The 25,219-nt window shown below is 44.0% G+C and overlaps 1 protein-coding gene across 4 annotated transcripts in view; it reads left to right on the top strand.

The window, feature by feature from the left end:
• Positions 1–25,219, top strand: part of MSANTD4 (Myb/SANT DNA binding domain containing 4 with coiled-coils) — an 804,538-nt gene that overhangs the window by 763,656 nt on the left and 15,663 nt on the right. The window contains exons 1-2 of one of the 4 annotated variants that reach the window (XM_073338659.1): positions 18,486–18,622; positions 24,888–24,976. The exons of 2 other annotated variants lie outside the window; for them this stretch is intronic. The gene's annotated coding sequence lies outside the window, so the exon portion shown is untranslated. Of the gene's footprint in view, positions 1–18,485; positions 18,623–24,887; positions 24,977–25,219 lie in introns of those variants that run through there. One more of the 4 variants, XM_073338650.1, reaches the window with a different exon arrangement.

Here is a 25,219-nt window from a genome sequence, read left to right as displayed (position 1 = left end):
AATAAAGCACATTCTTTTAGAAAGCCCAGAACTAAACTGGAGAATGTGATTGCTCTAAAGAATAATAAACATTACCTGTATTTTCACAGAATTATACTATCATGTCTGAAAGAATATAAATTGCATGTAAATGTATATGGTCTTATTTGTATTTAACATTAAACAGTACAACCAAAACAAGTAATTTATAATATTGACATATTGTATGTCAATAAATTAACATACAGCATGATTAATATAATATACAGTCAGCTAATATATGTAATTTCTTTAATATCTATTAGTTATTTTATTGAACCATCTTAATATTTTAGGAATGCTACATAAAATGTTATGACATGTTGGCAACATAAAAGGGTTTATATTTTAGTGGTTATCATAAATGTAAATATTAAAATTTAATATTTATTTTGTACTGAGCCATTATGTTTGCACAGACTTGGTGGTGTATTTTATTGTATTTATTTAATTATATATTATTTTCTGTATTATAAATAAATATTAGTAATCCATTAACTACAGGTTAAAGTTTAGTTATGTTTGCAAGACAGGGTAGCTTTACTGGGTCAACTTTCCTTCATGTGACTCCATGAACTAAGCCTTCATTACCATGAGAAGTAGATATTACCACAGTATATAGATGGGGAGACTGGCACAACAAGGAAGGTATGTTGGCACATTTTCAAAGGTGGCCTCTAATTCTGGGTGTCTTGAGTTTTTAGGTACCCAAATTGAAAGACTTTGAGACAATGTTCATTAAAATTAATGGAGTTACACCAGGAATAGATTTGGCGCACATTTATATCTGAACTTTTTTCTCACTTTACAATTCTTTTTCAACATCTGATAAAGAGTATAGGTCAGTAACACTAATATGCCATAGTTTTATGTGCTCTTCGGGCCTCACTGCTGTGTGGAAAAAATATTACTGATGATTAAGGCTGCGAGTTTGTCACAGAAGTTGCGGAAGTCCATGACTTTCCAAGACCCCCGGGACTTCTGCAGCGGCCGTTGTGGCTCACCCAGGGGCTGCATGAACAGCTTGGGTGGCCCCCGGGCCAGTCGCACTGACTGCTACTGGGGCAGTCTCCAGTCACCACGACTCCCCCCCCCCCGAACAGCAGGAGGAGTTTGGGTGTGGGAGGGGCTGGGGGTTGGGGCGCAGAAGGGCGTGAGAGCTCTGGGCAGTGCTTTCCTCAGGGGGGAGGCTCCCCAGAAGTGGCAACATCCCTCAGCTGCTAGATGAAGGCGTGGCCAAGCAGCTCTGCACGCTGCCTCCACCTGCAGCCACCACCCCCACAGCTCCCATTGGCCACCATTCCCAATGGGAGCTGCGGAGCTGGCAGTCAGGGTGGAGGCAGCGCACGTTGCTGCCTGGCGATGCCTCCACCTAGGAGCTGAGTGAGGGGGATGTCGCCACTTCCGGGGAGGCATGGAGCCAGGTAGGGAGCCTGCCAGCCCTGCCAACTGTCCCCGCAGGGGTCCCGGACGGCCCTCCCCAGCACCCAGGGCACCCCCAGGTAACCCTCCCTCCCCAAGATTTAGTCAGGGTTATATAGTACAAGTCATGGACAGGTCACAGGCCCTGAATTTTTGTTTACTGCCCGTGACCTGTCCATGACTTTTACTAAAAATACCCATGACTAAAAACATAGCCTTAGTGATGCTACTACGTTTGCTGAAATATTCATGCATTTGTGAAATAAAAGCACTGAACATTTGAATCTTCCTTTGGTATGACTTTCTTCCAAGATGTGTCTCAGAATATAGAGAACCTATAAAACAGTTAATTAAGTTAGCCATTTAGGTACAGTGCAGTCCTTTTCTGTCATCAATTTATTGCATGACTATATGACTTTACATGTCCTTGACACTGAGTAGATGCACCGCACTGCTGTACTATGTTACAAATTGCTTTGAAATAATGAGATAGTTACTGTCATCACTGATAATGCTTTGGCACTATTTTCTCATTGTTAAAAACCTTGTTTTTCTTTTTTGACAAATATTTCTATGATTTTAAAGTCTTTAACCCCATTTTCATTCACGTTTAATCGTATGGCTGGACAATGGGAATGACATTATGTTCTGCTTCTCTTGTCCTTCATATTCTGCTATTGTCACTTCTGCATTTAGGTACAAAAGTAATTTCCCTCCCTCGCCCTATGTTATATGTGCCAATAACACTTGGTCCCAACAAGTTCTGTTATTACCAGGGATCCTACAAATCCATTTTCCGCAGAAAAACGTGGAATTTGTGTTTTTACAGAGAATCTTTAGCTTTTACATTTTGTGAAAAAATAAAAACGTATATTAACTATTGTGGCATTCCCCTGGTGTTATCTGGACCAGTGATCTGCTAGGTCACTCCAATCCTGGACTCTGGGAGCCAGCCTTACCCTGCTCTGCTGTGAGAACCCCCACTCCCGGGATGTTCATAGAATCATAGAATATCAGGGTTGGAAGGGACCTCAGGAGGTCATCTAGTCCAACCCCCTGCTCAAAAGCAGGACCAATCCCCAATTAAATCATTCATGCAGAGCCTCTAGCATGTAAGCTGCTCCCAGCTATGTGAGTGGACACTTTTGGCCAGCCGCTGCTTGGATTGTGAAACTGAATGACATTAGCCAATGTCTCTGGTTCCAGTCACAACCCTAGCAATCTCCGTCTTGCAGTGTCCAGTTATGCCCCCTGGACACTGCAAGCTTATATGAGTTCGTCAATTTAACAAAGAAATTTATATGTACCAAGCTTGTTATCCCAAGGGGAGTCTCTGACACTCTTCAAACCAAACACACTGCTTCAGGTGGAATAAACAAGCAAATGTATTAACTACAAAGATAGATTTTAAGTAATTATAAATCAGAGCACAAGAAGTCAGATTTGGTCAAATAAAATAAAAGCAAAACGCATTCTAAGCTGATCTTAACACTTTCAGTGCCCTTACAAACTTAGATGCTTCTCACCACAGGCTGGCTGATTGCCCTTCAGACAGGCTCTCCCCTTTGATCAGTGCTTCAGTCGCTTGGTGGTGATGTCTGTAGATGGAGGTGGAAGAGAGAGGAAGAGCATGGCAAACGTCTCTCCCTTTTATGGTGTTCTTTCTTCCCTCTTGGCTTTGCGCCCCCCCCTTCAGAGTCAGGTGAACATTACCTTATCATAATCCCAAACTGACCAAAGGAAGGGGGGTGACTCCCTGAGAGTATAACAGATTCTTTTGTTGCTGCCTAGGCCAGTCTCCTTTGTTCCTGTGAGGCTGGGCTTGGTTTGTCCCATACATGCCCTGATGAGGTGTGAACTGCCCCTCTGTTCTTGGAGAGCTTTTGCTTGGGCTTGTTTTAAGCCATGAAGACACATTTTCAGCCTCATAACTACATACATGAAATTACAACCTATAACATTGCATTACTATAACAATAATGCTCAGTGCATTATGAGCCTTCCGAATATAAGAAACTGTACTGGGTCAGACCAAAGGTCCATCCAGTCCAGTATCCTGTCTGCCGACAGTGGCCAATGCCAGGTGCCCCAGAGGGAGAGAACCTAACAGGTAATGATCAGGTGATCTCTCTCCTGCCATCCACCTCCACTCTCTGACAGAGGCTAGGGACACCATTCCTTACCCATCATGGCTAATAGCTAATGGACTTAACCTCCATGAATTTTTCCAGTTCTCTTTTAAACCCTGTTTTAGTCCTAGGCTTCACAACCTTCTCAGGCAAGGAGTTCCACAGGTTGACTGTGCGCTGAGTGAAGAAGAACTTCCTTTTATTTGTTTTAAACCTGCTACCCATTAATTTCATTTGGTGGCCCCTAGTTCTTATATTATGGGAACAAGTAAATAACTTTTCCTTATTCACTTTCTCCACACCACTCATGATTTTGTAGAACCTCTATCATATCCCCCCTTAGTCTCCTCTTTTCCAAGCTAAAAAGTCGTAGCCTCTTTAATCTCTCCTCATGGGACCCATTCCAAACCCCTAATCATTTTAGTTGTCCTTTTCTGAACCTTTTCTAATTCCAGTGTATCTTTTTTGAGATGAGGGGACCACATCTGTATGCAGTATTCAAGACGTGGGTGTACCATGGATTTATATAAGGGCAATAAGATATTCTCCATCTCTTTTTTAATGATTCCTAACATCCCATTTTCTTTTTTGACTGCTGCTTCACACTGCGTGGACGTCTTCAGAGAACTATCCATGATGACTCCGAGATCTTTCTCCTGATTAGTTGTAGCTAAATTAGCCCCCATCATATCGTATGTATAGTTGGGGTTATTTTTTCCAGTGTGCATTACTTTATCCACATTAAATTTCATTTGCCATTTTGTTGCCCAATCACTTAGTTTTGTGAGATCTTTTTGAAGTTCTTCACAGTCTGCTTTGGTCTTGACTACTTGAACAGTTTAGTATCATCTGCAAACTTTGCCACCTCACTGTTTACCCCTTTCGCCAGATCATTTATGAATAAGTTGAATAGGATGGTCCTAGGACTGACCCTTGGGGAACACCACTAGTTACCCCTCTCCATTCTGAAAATTTACCATTTATTCCTACTCTTTGTTCCCTGTCTTTTAACCAGTTCTCAGTCCGTGAAAGGATCTTCCCTCTTATCCCATGACAACTTAATTTACATAAGAGCCTTTGGTGAAGGACCTTGTCACAGGCTTTCTGGAAATCTAAGTACACTATGTCCACTGGATCCTCCTTGTCCACATGTTTGTTGACCCCCCTCAAAGAACTCTAATAGATTAGTAAGACATGATCTCCCTTTACAGAAACCATGTTGACTTTTGCGCAACAATTTATCTTCTTCTATGTGTCTGACAATTTTATTCTTTACTATTGTTTCAACTAATTTGCCCGGTACTGACTTCAGATTTACCGGTCTGTAATTGCCAGGATCACCTCTAGAGCCCTTCTTAAATATTGGCATTACATTAGCTATCTTCCAGTCACTGGGTACAGTAGCTGATTTAAAGGAGAAGTTACAAACCATAGTTAATAGTTCCGCAACTTCACATTTGAGTTCTTTCAGAACTCTTGGGTGAATGCCATCTGGTCCCGATGACTTGTTACTGTTAAGTTTCTCAATTAGTTCCAAACCCTCCTCTAGTGACACTTCAATCTGTGACAATTCCTCAGATTTGTCACCTACAAAAGATGGCTCAGGTTTGGGAATCTCCCTAACATCCTCAGCCATGAAGACTGAAGCAAAGAATTCATTTAGTTTCTCTGTGATGACTTTATCGTCTTTACGTGTTCCTTTTGTATCTCGATCGTCCAGGGGCCCCACTGGTTGTTTAGAAGGCTTCCTGCTTCTGATGTACTTAAAAAACATTTTGTTATTACCTTTTGAGTTTTTGGCTAGCTGTTCTTCAAACTCCTTTTTGGCTTTTCTTATTACATTTTTACATTTAATTTGGCAGTGTTTATGCTCCTTTCTATTTACCTCACTAGGATTTGACTTCCACTTTTTAAAAGATGCCTTTTTATCTCTCACTGATTCTTTTACATGGTTGTTAAGCCATGATGGCTCTTCTTTAGTTCTTTTACAGTGTTTTTAATTTGGGATATACATTTCAGTTGAGTGTCTATTATGGTGTCTTTGAAAAGTGTCCATGCAGCTTGCAGGGATTTCACTCTCGTCACTGTACCTTTTAATTTCTGTTTAACTAACCTCCTCATTTTTGCAAAGTTCCCCTTTCTGAAATTAAATGCCACAGTGTTGGGCTGTTGAGGTGTTCTTCCCACCACAGGAATGTTAAATGTTATTATATTATGGTCACTATTTCCAAGCAGTCCTGTTATAGTTACCTCTTGGACCAGATTCTGCGCTCCACTCAGGACTAGATCGAGAGTTGCCTCTCCGCTTGTTCATGTACCATTTGCTCAAAAAAGCAGTCATTTAAAGTATCAAGAAATTTTGTCTCTGCATTTCGTCCTGAGGTGACATGTACCCAGTCAATAGGGGGATAATTGAAATCCCCCACTATTATTGAGTTCTTTATTTTGATAGCCTCTCTAATCTCCCTTAATCATTTCATCGTCACTATCACTGTTCTGGTCAGATGGTCGATAATAGAGCCCTACTGTTATATTCTTATTAGAGCATGGAATTACTATCCATAGAGATTCTATGGAGCATGTGGATTCATTTAAGATTTTTATTTCATTTGATCTACATTTTCTTTCACATATAGTGCCACTCCCTCGCCCCCCTCACCCCGACACGACCTGTTCTGTCCTTCCGATATATTTTGTACCCCGGAATGATTGTGTCCCATTGATTGTCCACCAGGTCCACCTCACTTCACCAGGTTTCTGTGATGCCTATTATATCAATATCCTCCTTTAACATGAGGCACTCTAGTTCACCCATCTTATTATTTAGATTTCTAGCATTTGTGTACAAGCACTTTAAAAACTTGTCACTGTTTATTTTTCTGCCCTTTTCTGATGTGTCAGATTCTTTATGTTTCTCATCTGATCTGGCCCATACTTTGTCCTCTTCCATCCTCTCCCCCTGACTAAAACCTAGAGAATCTCTATCAATAGACTGGTTTCAGAGTATCAGCCGTGTTAGTCTATTCGCAAAAAGAAAAGGAGTACTAGTGGCACCTAAGAGACTAACCAATTTATTTGAGCATAAGCTTTCGTGAATGCACTGAATGCATGATGAAGTGAGCTGTAGCTCACGAAAGCTTATGCTCAAATAAATTGGTTAGTCTCTTAGGTGCCACTAGTACTCCTTTTCTTTTTATCAATAGACTCTCCTCTAAGAGAAGTCTCTGTCCTATCCACGTGCGCCTCTGCAGCAATCGGCTTCCCCCCATCTTTTAGTTTAAAAACTGCTCTGCAACCTTTTTAATGTTAAGTACCAACAGTCTGGATCCACTTTGGTTTAGGTGGAGCCCATCCTTCCTGTATAGGCTCCCCCTATCCCAAATGTTTCCCTAGTTCCTAATAAATCTAAACCCCTCCTTTCTACACCATTGTCTCATCCACGCATTGCGACTCTGAAGCTCTGCCTGCCTAACTGGCCCTGCGCATGGAACTTGAACCATTTCTGAGAATGCCACCATAGAGGTCCTGGACATCGGTCTCTTTCCTAGCAGCCTAAATTTGGCCTCCAGGGCGTCTCTCCTACCCTTCCCTATGTCATTGGTACCTACATGTACCACGACCACTGGCTCCTCCCCAGCACTACACACTGACATGACAAACTTTGCATTAGATACCACACAATCATATTATAAGATGAACGTGGGGGTGCAGGGTGTTCCCCCAAGTTACAGAACGTCACAACTATTTATTAAATTATACTGGAAGTACCAGTGTTATAGTGGGAGATCTAGCTTTGAATGATCTGAGATACTTTGCAGCACCTTAATAGAGGCTTACAGAAAAACCTCCGAAGGAGTTTAAAAATGCCCTAAAATTTACTTCTCCTAATTGATATGATTAAAGTGGTGACAGTATCAGGACACTTTGGTTTGCATAAAACAGTAATTAGACGACAGTTCTGTTTCACTAGAACTCCCCAGGGTTTTCATAACTCACCAGCTATTTGTCATACACATGTGAATAAGATGTGGGATAAAATGCCCAATAAAGATAACATTATATCGTATGTAGATTGTCATAAATATAAAGGGAAGGGTAAACCCCTTTGAAATCCCTCCTGGCCAGGGGAAAGCTCCTCTCACCTGTAAAGGGTTAAGAAGCTAAAGGTAACCTCGCTGGCACCTGACCAAAATGACCAATGAGGAGACAAGATACTTTCAAAAGCTGGGAGGAGGGAGAGAAACAAAGGGTCTGTGTGTCTGTCTATATGCTGGTCTTTGTCTTTGTCGGGGATAGACCAGGAATGGAGTCTTAGAACTTTTAGTAAGTAATCTAGCTAGGTATGTGCTAGATTATGATTTCTTTAAATGGCTGAGAAAAGAATTGTGCGGAATAGAATAACTATTTCTGTCTGTGTATCTTTTTTGTAACTTAAGGTTTGGCCTAGAGGGGTTCTCTATGTTTTTGAATCTAATTACCCTGTAAGATATCTACCATCCTGATTTTACAGGGGGGATTTCTTTATTTCTATTTACTTCTATTTTTATTAAAAGTCTTCTTGTAAGAAACTGAATGCTTTTTCATTGTTCTCAGATCCAAGGGTTTGGGTCTGTGGTCACCTATGCAAATTGGTGAGGCTTTTTACCAAACCTTGTCCAGGAAGTGGGGTGCAAGGTTTTGGGAAGTATTTTGGGGGGAAAGACGCGTCCAAACAGCTCTTCCCCAGTAACCAGTATTAGTTTGGTGGTGGTAGCGGCCAGTCCAAGGACAACAGGTGGAATATTTTGTACCTTGGGGAAGTTTTGACCTAAGCTGGTAAAGATAAGCTTAGGAGGTTTTTCATGCAGGTCCCCACATCTGTACCCTAGAGTTCAGAGTGGGGGAGGAACCTTGACATAGATTATACATAATTTAATTGGCGTCTAAATTTTAGAGTAACAGTGTCACTTATTCAATGCATGAAACCTTCCCCCCTTGTGGTTGATATTTGAATATGCTTTAAATTTACATAGCTAAACATACTCCAATAAACTGCTTCCAGTGTATAGAGGTTACTCAATGGCAGATAGGGGTTCATGTTTTAATGCATTTCAAATTTCACTTCAGCCTCCAGATGTGAGTAATTAAAGTCATGAAAAGATGCAGAAAGCTTTAAAAATCACCCCTAAAGACTGTGTCATTGAGTTTGGCAAGAAAAAATGTCAGAGTGATGGTAATGTGCTGTTCTGTACTATACACAGCAAGGCTGCAGATTACGTTTGAAGGCAGACAATTGTGGAACACACGGAAAGCTGGCACCATCTTCTTCCACAACTGGCTAATATAAATGATTCTACAGTGGTGGCACAGCAGCTGCTCAAATTCAGTTTCTGAGGAAAAGAGCTCTTTTAAATTATGTGCATAGCTACTATATGCAAATATGTGCTATTTTTATTTATCATCTTTTCTATGGTCCTCATCACCTTAGTATCTAAGTGCCTTACAATCAAATCAGTGTATCTTCAATGCTCCATTCAATTAATCAAATTGACAGATGGACTGAAGCACAGAGTGTAATTACTGTTACCCACATCCTCCCTTTTTCTGCCTTTCTGTTATTTTCGCTTGTGTCCAGTCTTAAATAGTTTGGAAGGTCTTTGGGATGGGAACGTGGCACCCTATGTGTCTGTACAGCATCTAGCAGAATGGGGTTTCAAGGCATTATAAATATACAGATAACACCTAGCAATTAAAACTTGGTCATGTTATATGTGTTCATTGGTGAGAAATGATGCAGTATTATTAGGTGCATGCATTTATTAATGCCACAATATCACATATGTAAACCAGTGTGATCCTCTCTTGGTAGCCCGACTTTTGCCATGCTATCTTTTTTAAATGTATTTTTCTATTATTGAATTTAGTGGGCAAATGATGCAAAAGTTTTACAGAAATAATTTACCAAATTTATAAAGAAGTACATTATGATTCTTTATACTCTTCCTGTGTTTGCTTTCTGCAAATATTCTAGCAAGTGAGTTTACTCACAAGATTGTTCACTGAAACTACACATTTTGAGCTACCACCACAGAACATGAACTAAAAGCAATTTTTAATTAATTTTAAGTATTCACACCAGAAACCAGATTAATCCAATCAGAAAACCTACACGTCCAATCAAAGCAGCTTCAGTTTCAAATACTAAATATTGCATGTGTTAAAGGACTATTTAAAAATTATCTACCATCCAAAAAGTATTTGCAGAACTCAATGAATAAATCATTTTGATAATAAATACATTTGTGCAAATCATGCTCTGTTTGTGGACCATTTTAAAGAGAAAAAAAGGCAAGTTTAATCAAATAAATTATGTGCAACAGAATCAGCACCAAGTATTGTGTTACCAAGGCAACAGAATATAATGCAAAGGGCAAATGCCAGATATATATGATGTGGCTGTGGGGACAAAAGGAAAGCAGCAGCATTGCAGGATTGTTAACCTTAATCTCCACAAAAACATTCTTGCTCACCGAAATTCTCTAAAAGGGATGACACTTTGGGGTCAGGTAAGCAGCATTTTAAAATCAGAGTAATCTATTTTACATTACATCTTCATCTTGTTAAATATAAGTATAAATACCACATTTACCATTTAAACATTTCACATGCAAAAAATCCTGCATTAATACAACTTTAAAGTTACATAATTAAAATAAATGCAAAATTTAAAGTTTCTAGAGAAACATTAAGTTAGCCATATAATGTATGTGGCCTTAATTCTATAGCAGATGGATTGTGGTGCCTATGATTTCAGTGTGACACCATATGGAAATAAGGGCCTATCTGCACAGATCCAATTACAGGATCTCCTATATTTTGTAGTGTATTTATTGTCCAGTAGTACCTAGATGCTAAGATCAAAATTTGGCCCCTCTCATGCTAGGCAACATTCAAACATAAGGAAAGACAGTCACTACCCTAGAAAGCTTGTCTATATTAAGACAAGACATGAGTGAAAGTAACAAAAAAGGAGGGAATAGGGGAAGATGAAGGTAACAGTAACAGGAGCACATGGTTATACAAACCAGCTATGAGCACAATCTGATTACTTGAAATTATCTAATGAGATTTTAAATTATAAGGTACATAACATATAATAAATACCAGTTCCTAATGTCCATTATCATAAATGTATGTACATATATGTAAATATAGTATTTTCAATTTCTGCTTCTCTTGTTAAAAATGTAATTTGTTTTTTATTTTGTTCTACGTACACCATACAAAATGTGTGAAATGATTGAGCTAACTTTTCTATGTGAACCTTACTTTTCGCATTTCTTGACTTAATGCATTCCACTAAAATAATGTACTTCTTATAAGTCTGTCGACACAGGGAAGGGTTGCAGAATTCCCCTCCACCACCACCATTACTAAAGTACAATTGCACCAGCATAGGTGGGCTGTTGTTTAACAAGTATAGACTCATGGGGTTAGAAGGGACTGGAAGGGTCTAGTGTAACCCTCTGCAAAGATGCAGGATTTGTTGTGTCAGGCATGTATGGTTCTACAAACTGATCTCTCCAAAGTGGCCTCTTTTGCTCTTTGATAGAACACGCTACAGGAATGCAGATCTTTAACTCTTTCAGGGTCATTAAAGATCAGCCCCTGTTTTGTGAAGGCTTTGGCTAACCCCCTATGCTGGGCTGAGTGGTTAGTCTGCAGTGGTGGCTCTCAATTAAAACTGATAAGGTTCTCCAATGGGATTACCAATAATGCGGGCAGGGGGGAAATGCTGCAGGGTAGGTTTGCAGAAAATATGGCCTGATGAGGCCACTACCCAAGGTATTCAGAGCTTGCAGTGGGATCCTGCTCTGCTTGTGACTCCTGGGTGCTGAAGGAGTGGGCCAAGCCAGCAGGCGGTGCTCTATGCCAGACGCTCTTCCCCCCTCATTTCCAGCAGCAACTGGCCTCATGGTTCAAAGAGCAAATCTGCTTCTGCTGGGAAGGGCATAGCCCATCATGGGTGGGGCACGTCGCATAGGCTGGGGAAGACTGTGCCTCCCCAAACAGCCCTGCCCATGCTCCTCCCCGAAGCCCCCTCCTGCTTGTCCTTCCCCATTGGTCCCAGTCCAGGCAGGCTGCTCCTCTTCAGGGAAGTGTGCTGGGGCTAGGGCGGCTGAGACTTGGGGTGGCTGGGTCTGCCCATTGCTGGGCGGCTCCTGGGCACGGGGGCCGTGCCACCCCGACGCTTAGGGGAAGGGGGCCAGAGGCGCTGGGCCTGCCTGCCCTGTGCTTGAGCGGGTTCGGAGAGCACTGGGGGGGGAGGGGATGCACTGCCCGCCCGCTCTGTGATCTGTGCCCAGCCAATGCCCCCCAGCTTGCCCTGTGCTCAGGAGCCGGGGGCGGGGGGGGGCAGCGCGTCGCCAGCCCGGCGCTTAGGCAGGGCTGGTGGCCGGGGGGGCTGGCTCTGGCAGGGGTGGGAGGGGTCCTTGGTCAGGTGGGCAGAGCTGGTAGGGGCCTAGCCTCCCCCAACGGGCAGTTCACTCACCACCCATGGAGCCCATCTCGGGCTAGGGAGACAGCAGCGCACCCACTGCATGGCACAGCGACACCCAATGGACCCCGGCTCGCTCAGCTGCAGCGCCACTCCAGGACCCGACCCTCGCCCTGGTGAGACACTGCCTCCCCCCTCCAGAGGCACAGCTGGGCAAGGGGGTGGGGCTACCCATGGGGAGACACCCTGCCCTCAGGCGAGGGGGCCGGCAATTCACAATGGGCCCTGCCCTCTCTGGCTCTTGCCTGGCCCCGCCCACGTCTGGCTCCTCAGTGACCCAACAGGCACTAGTCTGGAAGCTCATTGCTGCAAAGGGAGTGGGAACTGCTTCCCCATAGCCAATCGCAGATAGGAATCGTGGCAATCAGCACAGCCAGCCAATGGGAATGGGGGGAGGGAGGTGCAGAGCCGGTGGTCCCAAATTCAGAGAAGTTGTGAAGATGAAAGCACATTTCTGGGATTCCGGCCCGCTTGGGTGTGTCACAGGGACAGAGGCAGGACTTCACGCAAGTACCTAAACCGGTCCCACCATTAGGAGCCCTGGAAGCAAGGAGTGGCAAATACCTGGGCGGTGCATCGCATAGGCTAGGGAAGGCTGTGCCTCCCCAAACAGCTCAGCGTGGCCCCGCCCATGGTCTTCCCCAAAGCCTCCTCCTGCTTGCCCTTCCCCCTTGGCCCCAGCCCTGGCAGGCTGCTCCTCTTCACCCCGGTGCTCGAATTTGCTACCTGCAGCCGTTACTCATATGTAAGGGATTGTAAAAACCTGCTAGCTGATGCAGCAAGTTCCTACAGGTAGCAGTTTCTCATACTCTTGGGTGCAAGAAACTGCTACCTGTAGGAATGTGTTATATGTATTTGCTACCTCTCGCCTATCTTCTGGTACAAAGGTAGTTAATTGTTACAAGTTGCAGTTACTGATACTTAAAGTTGTTCTTATTTGCTGACTTGTCCTAATTTGCTAAAACTTGACAGTAGTGTGAGATGAAAGCATAAAGTCTTCGGCTTCCAAACGATCCTGCCTGGTGTATATATGTATCAATTACCTCTTAATAGAGGATTGTAAAAAATAGAGTGAAGTCTTTAAATATAATTTATTTTGCAGCTTCATTTACTTCTGCCCAAGTGACCTGTGTGTTGGATTCATTTTAGTGGGATGCGGACCATATTGAGGATAATTTAAACTCTTAAACTCTTAATTTCCTTAGGGCTTGCCTTCAGTATTCTTCTATGCTAGTGCAACCTCTGTCCATTACAGTTCATCAACTCATCAGGCAGGCACAGGCAGAAATAAACTTGCCCTGTTGCCTTGACTGAGAAAGGTTTCTGATCAAAGGGAGCATAGATTCCAAGCAAGCTTCTTGGGTAATATCTCATTGGAGATGAAAGGGCTTTTTCAGAAAGAGATTTTGAAGTCTGTAGGGTAAAGATGAGCCAGATGGGTTTGTCTCCATGCAGGTATATTTTAGTTTTTGGGGGCGGGGTAGAAAGGAGAGAGAAGTATTTTGGATTTCCTATTTCCCTTACTGAGGGCCATCTGTGCTCACCTGAAATTTTTCCTGGCAGAAGCAGTTCCTATCTATTTATTACTGCATCAGAAATGGCTGCCATCACACAGAGGCATTAGTGGTGGTGGAAGTGAAAGAAGGCAAAGAAGTTTTTCCCCTCCCCAAAACACTACCTTGCATGTGGAAGCCATAATGTTGCTACTGCTTCATATAGTGCTTCATATATAGTGCTTCATAGTAGGCTTGTTTAGCCAACTTTAATTTGTGTGACTATTTAAAAACATGAGTTAAATCTAATAACGGTCTCACCCCTCATGAGTCCTCAGCCCTCCTCTTCTTCCCCGCCCCCAGGAGGAGAAGGTGATACATCTTCAAGCAATGGTAGTAGGAGGGGTGTTTGTGCTGGTGGAAGCCAGGGGAAGCCCTGGGTCCACCAGGAGCACTGGGGACTGAGGGTTGCCCTCACCAGTACAGAATAGGTGTAGCAACATATAGTCCACACAGTGCATGGCTTCTCTGGGGTGCTCAGTATAGCTGGCAGTGCCTTCTGCCCCTCTAAATATTTACAAACGGGGAGGGGCAGAAGGCACTGCCAGCTATACTGAGCACCCCAGAGAAGCCATGCACTGTGTGGACTATATGCTGCTACACCTATTCTGTACTGGTGAGGGCAACCCTCAGTCCCCAGTGCTCCTGGTGGACCCAGGGCTTCCCCTGGCTTCCACCAGCACAAACACCCCTCCTACTACCATTGCTTGAAGATGTATCACCTTCTCCTCCTGGGGGCGGGGAAGAAGAGGAGGGCTGAGGACTCATGAGGGGTGAGACCGTTATTAGATTTAACTCATGTTTTTAAATAGTCACACAAATTAAAGTTGGCTAAACAAGCCTACTATGAAGCACTATATCTACATCCTTCTTGGTTTCTTCTTGTAATTTTGCACAACTCTGTTAATGAACCTCTCGAATGCAGTGCATTCATTTTTGGTGGCTTCTCATGTGTCCAGTACTTCCAGTCCTTCATGATATGCTCATGATCAGGCAGAAGGCGACTTCTTTCAGAACACAAAATTCTATTCAATGAGGAAAAAGAATGCCCAAAAGTAGCTTTTGTGACTGGGAGTAGATAAAGATGAATTCCTACTTCTCTCACCCCAGGAAACAGCACAAAAATTGGGTAGAACCACTAGTAATGATAAAGAAGTTGAAATCAAATCTTAATTCAATCATCATATGATATTCCACTCTGTGTTCAAATTCTCTATTCTGTCCTGAGCACATGGCAGCCCCATTGCAGGTATTGCCTCACTCCACTCAACTGCTGGTGTTTTATAAGACAGGCATCTGTAAAAGCTATGCAGAGATTAACAGAATCCAGAAGTTGGTGTTGTAGAGATGTAAGAATCAAGTCTGTGTACTTCACTTTTTCAGCTGGCTTAACAAACACTTCTTGTCCTCTTCATTTAAGGAGTTAATATAAGTGCCCTAATTAGTCAACTTCTGAACTGCAGTCTTTGCTTCGTTCAGTACATTTTCAATGGATATCTCTCTGATTGATCCAAGTGTAGCTTCCATTGCTGGAGAGATATCTACTATTGTTGTAGCAGATGCATGGATGGCATGGTTTAGTGACCCAAGTGTTTTCAACAACAGATTTACAAGAGAGAATGGCAATTGTCTTCTCTGAACTTAGTAGCAAAAGTAGTCCACCAGCCTCACTATTTAGATATTGTAGATATCTCAGTAGATATTTTCCAAACCCAATAATAATGGTTGCAGTAATTTTAAGACAACAGCCAAGGATCGCTCCTGAGAAAGCCAGTGGGTTTTCCCAGATTGGATTAATTTGAACTTCAGTCACAGTGTATCTTCCAAGATGCTCTGTCCTTTTGGACTCTTGCTGAAAAAAAGAGTATAATGAAGACATTAAATTTATAGCTGAAGTAGATGGCCTCTGAAGTGTGTATTGGAGAGATTAGAGTTACACTTTTCTCTGAGTAAAGCTTGTTCTCCACTATGTCTTCCGGAGAAGTTTGCCGGTCCATCAAATGCACAAATAGCCATCTCTTTGGGATTCAATTTACAAGCATTTAACTCTTCTAAAATGTGGGTTGTCAGAGATGCCGTCGATGTGTTTTCTATAACCTGAACATCTAGAAATTCATCTGCTGGCCTACCACTGATATCAAGATAACATACGCAGTGACTTAATACTTGACACCCATTTGCATCGGTGTGTTCATCAGCCATGTATGCACATTTTCTGAATGTGGTGAGAGAGTTTGTCACTTTTTCAATGCTGAGACTTTCACTGTTGCACTGCATGCTTCTAACCAGTCAGTTGAGTTTCTTGCAGAAAGATAGTGAGCATTTGCTGGTCTTGGTCGGAACCAGTGTCCAACTTCAGGATTAACAAATTACAATGAACTTTACATTGGCCTCCAGTTTGTAGTGTGTGGTATCTCTTGCTTAAAAAGAGAAATTATGATGTGACAGCCATGTTTGTTCACATAAACTGTGTTGTGTCTCCAGCATTCTTAACAGCCTCATTAAGTACTTCTAAAATTGTCTTTGACATTGACTGACTTATAAGGCTTTCTGCATGTCGATATAGTCCAGAGGATTGGTGTTTTTCAGCCTTTTCACATAGTTTGTCAGCATTGGCTTTGCTGATCAGTCTGGCAAACCAAGTTCCTCCACTTTTAAATCTATGGTATTCTCACATCTTGAATACTGCGGGCAGTTCTGATCACCCTATCTCAAAAAAGATATATTGGAGTTGGAAAGGTACACAGAAGGGCAACTAAAATGATCAGGCGCCTGGAACAGCTTCCATATGAAGAGAGATTAAAAAGACTGGGACTTTCTGGCTTGGAAAAGAGTCGACTAAGGGGGGATATGATAGAGGCCTATAAAATCTGGACTGGTGTGCAGAAAGTGCATAAGCTTCCTTACATAACACAAGAACTGGGGGTCACTCAATGAAATCAATAGGCAGCAGGTTTAAAACAAACAAAAGGAAGTACTTCTTCACACAACACACAGTCAACCCATGGAACTCTTTGCCAGGGGATGTTGTGAAAACCAAAACTGGAACAGGATTCAAAAAGAACTAGATAAGTTTATGGAGGATATGTCCATCAATGGCTATTAGCCAGGATGGGCAGGGATGCAACACCATGCTCTGAGAGCCTGTTTGCCAGAAGCTGGGAGTGGATGACAGAGGGTGGATCACTCAATAATTGCTCTGTTCTGTTAATTCCCTTTGAAGCACCTGGCATTGGCCACTGTCAGAAGACAAAAAGAAAAGGAGTACTTGTGGCACCTTAGAGACTAACAAATTTATTTGAGCATAAGCTTTCGTGCTTATGCTCAAATAAATTTGTTAGTCTCTAAGGTGCCACAAATACTCCTTTTCTTTTTGCGAATACAGACTAACACGGCTGCTACTCTTAAACCTGTCAGAAGACAGAGTACTGGGCTAGATGGACCATTGGTCAGACCCAGCCATTCTTATGTAAAATTAACTATAATATAATAAAAATGTTTAGTACAAAAACTTCCAACACCAGCCAAAATTGATCACTTGGGCAACACAGCTCTGGCTGCTGGATATCTAGGTAGAGTAGGTGAGTTCATGTAAATATAGTCTGGTCCTGAAGCCTTCCCCCACCCCCTGGGTCATCACTAGCTGTCAGGGGAGAGCTCATTCAGACCTTGCTTACAAATCGTAATTTTAAATTATAAGGTTGGCCAACATTGTCAGAATGAATGCGCCAACATTGTCAGAAAAAACAACAGCTGTTCGAGGAAGCTAGTCTTTGTTCATACTTTTCAAACCTATTATACTTTTTCAGGTACAAGTGTTTTATCATACACTATATATGCTTTTAAAGTGTGTATTAATGTTTCAATTCACATTTCCAACCAACCACTAAATTGGCAACACTGCATGTAACCAGTTGACCAGGGGGGAATGTTGGGGAAATTCGGGGGGGGGGGGTATAGGGAAGTCCTTGCTGTCACTGAATTAAGTCTCCTGCAGCACCTCAGTAGGTTACATCAAACAAAGAGGAGGTGCAGTGACTAGGCATTGGGATATCTGTGCCTTTAGGAACCCAGCATGGGAAGCCTATGCTGAGCGGTACTGTCTGTGAGAGGGGAAATAAAAAAGCCTCTCTGCCCCCCCCCCATATTTTTGCAAACACTGGTGTCTCAGTCCATCGGGGTAACCGTTACCCCCTCTGCCCCTGCCTGTGCCAGGGTTTTGTCCTCTGTCACCCTCTGGCAGTGCCGCACCCCGGGCTTACCTCCAGCTCTTTCCCCCCGCCCCATCCCTGATTTTGCCCTTCTGCCCCTATCCTAACTCTGCCTCCAGCTGCTTGATCCCCCCACCAGTCAATTTCCAGCCACTGATCAGACCCCGGCCACCTCTCTCCTCTGATTTGCCCCTTTTTAACCACTGGAAAAAGCACTCGCAGAATCTCATGCCCAGTAAAAGCAGCGCGAAGGGCAGCGGCTTCAGCAGATGTCACGGAACATGCTCAGTTTGTGAGCATGCTCAGCACACCCTAAGTAGCAAGTGCCTAGGGCGGAGTTTCTGGTACTCCATCTGGGGCGCTGGGGCCGCCCGCCCTCTGCTTGAACGGGCTGGAGGGGCGCACCCCCACCCCGCCCGCCCCGCGCCGCCCCGCGCCGCGCCGCCCGCTTGCTCTGCGCTCGGGGCCGCGGGCAAGGAGCCGCGCGCCGCTGGCTCGTCCACCCGCTCTGTGCAGGGGCGGGAAAGGGGGGGGGGGCACGCGCCGCTGACCCGCCCCCCCCCGAGGGCGCCCCTGGGCGCGTCGCCCGCCAGGGGCGAGGAGATTCCGGCGGGGCCGGGGCCGGGGGCGGGGCCTTGGGCGGGGGCCAGCCTCCCCCAGCGGGCGGTTCACCCGCCGCCACGGGTTCTCCAATGGGAGACGGGGGGCTGTTAAAGGGCCGGTGAGCCGACCGAAGGGGAGTGCTGGGCGCCGGTGAGTAGTTCGCGCTGCTCCCCCCTGGGGACTCCAGGGTCGGGCTGGGGCGGCGGGCGGCTCCCCTCGCTGACGCGGCGCGGGACAGGAGCCCCCCCACCCCCCCGCAGGTTCCGCTGCCCGGGGGCCGCGGGGGCCTTAACAGCCTTTGCCTCTTTGTAGCGCACTCACCCCCGGCCAGGTCCCGCGTGGAGGTGAGAGGGGTCCAGCCCCCCACCCCCGGTAACCCCAGCGCCCCTGGTGGGGCTGAGGGGTCCATTCGCGTCTGCTCCCCCCGTTAACTCAGCCCCATTTGCGCGGGGGGACACAGCCCCCTACAGAGCTCAGGGACCGGGGGCTCCTCTCTGGAGGTACCCCCGCCCCCACCGCTTGGCTCACTTAACACAGGACTGGGCTGGAGCCGGCCGGGGTCTCCCTTCCCATCTGTGAGCCATAATCCGGCCTGCCCCACGCAGCCTCCCTCTGTTGGCAGGAGAAACTCTCTCCTTCCCCTTCCGGCTGCGGAGCAGTCCTGGTCCCTTCCTCGTACAGCGCTGGCTGCAGCCCCGCGCGGGGCGGATTCTGGCCGGTGAATCCGTCTCGTGGGAACTAGGCTGGCTGGCCATGTCCTCAGCTCTGCTCCCGCTGCTTTGCTCGGTCTTCACTAGCTTGTTCTTCCTGCCAAATTGCGATTGTTCTCTCCATTACTTGTCTCATGCCAAAATTAAACTCCGTGGAGCAGGGATTGCCTTTCCTTTACATACGTCCACAATGACCGTTTCAGCCTGATCGAGATCTTCCCTGAGCTGGGCCTCTAGCTGTTACTATAAAACAAACAATAGTTTGTTCCAAAGGCAGTGTTGCGGTCTCTCACGATTTTATCATGAGGCTTAGGCTATTTGATTTTTTTCCTTAAAATCCTAACTTCATGATACTACTCCAAAATCTCAACTTTTATTTTAAAAAAAAATAAGTTTCTACTCCTTATGGTTGTAGAGATTGAAAATCATGAACCCTAAAATTTCAAAAGCCAGAAGGCAAATAAATAGAACTCCAAATGAATTATTTTTTAAATTTAATTTTAAGCCAACTCATGATTTGGGAGGGCCTAACCCATGATTTTTGAATGCTTGGGATTGGGAATGCTGCATAAGAGTGAGAGTTGGAGCCCCTATGGGCACTTATAATATGGTGCTAGGCACCACGTAAGCACATGGACACAAAATACAGATCTTTTCCTGTGAAATGCTTTGAATTTCTTTTCTTTTCATGCACTCTTGTGTTATTCTGTCATATTTGTCTACTTCAGCCATCACAAATCTTTATCATTTCTCTAATCTGCCCCAGCAGCTTTCTTTTGAATGAGCTTCCCTTCTTCCCAACTTGGTGCATTCAGCAAGTGTCATTGCCTTACTTTAGAGTCCTCCTTCAAAACCATTGATGACCTCTGAGGTGTTGAACTCATGACAGGCAGTAACTGTAAATATGTACATCCTGCCACAGCCAACCCACTTCTTCCATGAAAGCAAAATTCTTACACGTACTATACCAGTCAGCAGCTTTTGTTAAATTCATTTTGAAATATGGTGGTTATGTTTTCTCTACATCTAGCTAGACTATGGACATTTTCTGGTGTACCACCATTTTTGTCTCTTAAATACTTTATGCAGATAGTTTTGTGTGCTCAATAAAGTGCTTTTCTGTAGGGGCAACAACCATCACAACAAACCAGAACTTTGAGAACACCATTATAGTTTCAAGCACTATGATTAGTGTATGAAATCCAGAGTGATGTTATATGACAGTGGAATTAATGAAAAGTTAGATCAGTCAAATCCTTCAGATACACTCTGTAAATTAACAAGATTAGGACAAGTTATTAATAAAGAAAATAGTTCTTGTGAAAATATACCATCTCCTCAGCAATATGAAATGCAAAACTAGGGGAAAAGGTAACACATACTTACCAGTTAGAAGAGAGGGAGCTGCAACCAGCAGCTACTAATTTTTAAATGTCTTTAGGCTTGCAGTTGTTTGGCTCTGCCAAATATAAAGGGCTAACCCCAGAAAGGCATGCTGGGAAAAAAGTCTGTATAAAAAGGAAAACCCTGTCCAGGAAAGGAATAGCTGGAATTGGGAAGTTAGTAAGGAAACTGTCTAGCTGCATCTTTATGTACCATCTATCTTTGATCCAGCAAAGCACTTAAGTACATGGTTAACTTCAGACACAGTAGTTTTTTGACTTCAGCAAGACTACTCGTGTGCTTAATTGCTTTGCTAGATCAGGGACAGAGGACTCAGCAGTTTGCAGGATCTAGCCCTTAATAAATTGTAAGTCTGGAATACCACAATTGTTATTCTTATATGGTTTATAGTGTGGTCTGTTCAGGGGGCTTTGTGCTGAGCCTAGTGGCCTGATAGGCAAGGTAGAGAGCTTCCTAATGAGACTCTAGCCTGCCATTCTTTCTTTCCTAATCCCAATAGGTAAGGCTGCATGTCTGTCACAGAGATGACGGAAATCACGGATACCGTAACCTCTGTAACTTCTGCAGTGGGTGGTTCGGCTGGCTCCGCTCCAGCCACTGCTGGGGCAGTCTTTGGCCACCTTCCCCTCACCCCCAGCAGCATCAGTAGTAGTTTGGTTGTGGGAGGGGGCTCAGGGCTGGGGCACGGGTTTGGTGTGTGTGGTGGTGCTTACCTCGAGGGCGGCTCCCCGGAAGCGGCTGGCATGTCTTTGCAGCCCCTAGGTTGGAGGGGCCATGGGGCTCTGCGCGCTGCCCCTGCTTGCAGGCACTGCCCCCGCAGCTCCCACTGGCTGCAATTCCCAGCCAATGAGAGCTGCGGAGCCAGCGCTTGTGGTGGGGGAGCACCCGGCGCCCCCCTGGCCTTTCCTTTCCCCAGGATCTGCAGAGACATGCTAGCCGCTTCCGGGGAGCTGCGCAGAGCTGGGTAGGGAAACTGCCAGCCCTCCCACCCCAGCACCAGCAGGGGACCTGGGCTGCGTGCTGCCGCCCACCCCAGCACCTGCAGTGCCCCCCTGGACTGCCCTGCCTGAGCACCCCGGCCTGCCCAAGTTTTAGTTAGGGGTATATAGTACAAGACATGGATAGGTCATGGGCCATGAACTTTTGTTTACTGCCCGTGACCTGTCCATGACTTGTACTAAAAATACCCATGACTAAAATGTAGCCTTTCCTATAGGATCCCTTGACAAGGGGGCAGGGTTAACTAGGGAGAACTGGGGTTTAAAAGTCCAGCTCCTAAGTAAGCAGAGGAGCTAGCAAATGGAGTTTTGTGAGGAAATTTAGAGAAGGAACATGAGAGCCAGATACAACTAACAAATATTATCTAAACTTAGGCCAATAAGGCCCCGAAAGAACAAACAAACAAACTCTCTGCAAGAGTAAAAATAAAGGCAGAAATCCAGCAGCAGAGTGGGGGCTATCCAGTTTATTGCACTGAATGCATCTTGTATGATTACCTGCCTTGTGGGCAGGTGGCATGTGTGCATTCAGTGCAATCAACTCGTGGCCCTCAGGGACTGAGTATGAGTTCTTGAGACCAGAGTGGCTGAACTGGAAGAGCTAAGGGAGACAGAGAAATACATAGAGGAGACTTACCAGGACACAGTAGAGTGGTCCCAGCACAAGTCTGACAGCCTTTGTGCTGTTGAGGAGGATGAGAGCCTCCGGGAAGGAGAACATCAAACTGAAGCAGAGAAAAACAATCCTATAGTTAGGACCCTCCTTCCAGATGATGTCCCGGTATCATCAGTGCAGATACCCCTCTGGGGAATGGGACCCCTGTTATTAGGAGGAGAGGTAATAATAATGGGGGATTCCATTATTAGAAATAGTGATAGTTGGATTTGATTACCAGGAGAACCACATGGTGAATTGTCTGACATGGTGTACCTCTCAAGACGTCTAGATAGACTTATGTGCAGCGCTGGGGAGGAGCAGGTGGTTGTGGTACATGTAGGTACCAATGACATAGGGAAAAGTCAGAGAGCGCTCTCAAAGGCCATATTTAGGGTGGTAGGTAAGAGATTAAAGCCCAGGACCTTCATAATAGCATTTTCCAAAGTATTCCCAGTTATTTTGATTTAGTTGGGGATTGGTCCTGCTTTGAGCAGGGGGTTGGACTAGATGACCTCCTGAGGTCCCTTCCAACCCTGATATTCTATGATTCACATGCAGGGCCAGTTAGACAAGCCTAAACTGCAGTCTCAATGTGTGGATGAGATGATGGTTTTCAGAAGGGGATTTAGGTTTATTGGGAACTAGGGAACCTTTGGGAGAAGGAGGAGCCCAAACAGGAAGGATGGGCTCCACCTAAACCAAAACGGAACCAGATTGCTGGCATGTAAAATTTAAAATGTCATAGAGGAGTGTTTAAACTAAGGGCCAGGGGAAAGCTGACAGGTGCAGTGGAGTACATGGTTCAGACAGCAACATCCTTTAGGGGAGGATTTATAAAAGGGGATGCTCTATATCCTAGTAAAAAGGAGATGATATACATTTATGGAGTACAGATAGGAACTTCAGAGAAACCGTCAAACAAAAAAAGAGTCCCACTTAATTACATCATATGAAGGCAGACAACTAAATATTAACAAATTTTATAAGTGCTTGTATACAAGTGCTAGAAGTCTAAATACTAGGATGGGTGGACTTGAGTGCCTGGAATTACATGATGCTATTGATATAATGGGCATCACAGAAATTTGGTGTAACAATGATAATGGGGCACAGTAATTCCAGGGTACAAAATATTTAGGAATGACAGAGTAGGTTGTGCTAGTAGGGGAGTGGCACTATATGTGAAAGAAAGCATATAGTCAAATATAGTAAATGAATCAAACTGTACCATAGAATCTCTATGGATATAAATTCCATGCTCGAATGATAAGTGTGTAGCAGTAGGAATATACTACCAACCACCATGATGGTGATGGAACTGTGAAATGCTCAGAGAGATTAGCCAGGCTACAAAAAAAGAAAACCTAATAATATGTGGGATTTAAACTATCCCCATATTGACTAGGTATGTACCCCAGGTTGGGATGCAGAGAGAAAATTTCTAGACATCATTAAGTGATTGCTTCTTGCAGCAGTTAGTCCTCGAACCCACAAGGGGAGAGGCAATTCTTGATTTAGTCTTAAGTAGTACACAGGATCTGGTTCAAAAGGTGAATTTAGCTGAACTGTTCAGTGATAATAACCATAATATAATTAAATTTAAAATCCTTGTAGGAGAGAAAATGCCAAAGAAACCCACTACAGTAGCATTTAAATTCAAAAAGGAGAACTAAACAAAAATGAGAAAGCTAGTTAAATGGATATTAAAAGGAATAGTCACAAGAGTGAAATGCCTGCAAGCGGCATGGAAACTTTTTAAAAACACCATAATAGCATCTCAAACTAAATGTATACCACAAATAACACCCTCCCCCTCCCACCAACAAAACAGTAAGAGGACCAAAAAAAATGCCACCAAGGCTAAATAATAGAGTAAAAGGTGGTTAGAGACAAAAATACATCATTTTAATATTGGAAGTCCATTGGAAGGCCTTTCCTACTAAGGAAAACAGAAAGGAGCATAAACTCTGGCAAGTCAAGTATAAAATTGTAATTAGGCAGGCCAAAAAGGAATTTGAAGAGCAACTAATACCGCATGCAGATCTGGTCACCCCATCTCAAAAAGGCTATATTAGAATTGAGAAAGTAGTACAGAGAAGGGCAACTAAAATGATTAGGGGTATGGAACAGCTTCCATATGAGGAGAGATTAAAAAGAGTGGTTCTTTCATCTTACAAAAGAGACAACTAAGGGAGGATATGATAGATGTATATAAAATCTTGAATGGTGTGGAGAAAGTGAATAAGGAATTGTATTTTACCACTTCGCATAACACAAAAACCAGGCATCACCCAATGAAATTAACAGACAGCAGGTTTAAAAAAAACAACATAAGGAAGTAGTTCTTCACGCAATGCACAGCCAGCCTTTGTAACTCGTTGCCAGCGATTGGGGTTCAAAAACAAATTAGATAAATTCATGGAGGATAGGTTCACCAGTGGCTCTTAGCCAAGATGGTCAGAGATGCACCCCTTGCTCTGGGTATCCCGAAGCCTCTGACTGCCAGGTGCTGGAACTGGATGACAGGGGATGGGTCACTCAATAAATTGCCCTGTTTTGTTCATTCCCTCATGAAAGCTTATGCTCAAATAAATTTGTTAGTCTCTAAGGTGCCACAAGTAGTCCTTTTCTTTTTGCGGATACAGACTAACACGGCTGCTACTCTGAAACTTGTCAGAAGACAGAATACTGGGCTAGATGAACCATTGGTCTGAGCCAGTATGGTCATACTTAGGTAATTTTTTTGAAATCTATGCTGTTTTCAAGAATTTCACACGAATAGGATTTGTTTTTTGCTAAAAGACCAAGTCAGGTTTGCTATCTCTAAATCACAATGAAAAAACTAAAAGAATTTGTTCTCATAAGAAGAAACAAGTGTTTTCTTCAAATTTGAAGTTGGTGTTAAAGCCTGGATGTAACTGTATAACCTTAAAAGTTCTTGTAATCATAAAGAAACCTGCCCACCGGAAACTATTGC

Source organism: Lepidochelys kempii, chromosome 1, assembly GCF_965140265.1.
Source record: "Lepidochelys kempii isolate rLepKem1 chromosome 1, rLepKem1.hap2, whole genome shotgun sequence".
In the NCBI taxonomy this organism is placed as follows: Eukaryota; Metazoa; Chordata; order Testudines; family Cheloniidae; genus Lepidochelys; species Lepidochelys kempii.
The sequence above is the reverse complement of the archived record's forward strand: the minus strand, read 5'-3'. Positions and strand labels throughout refer to the sequence as shown.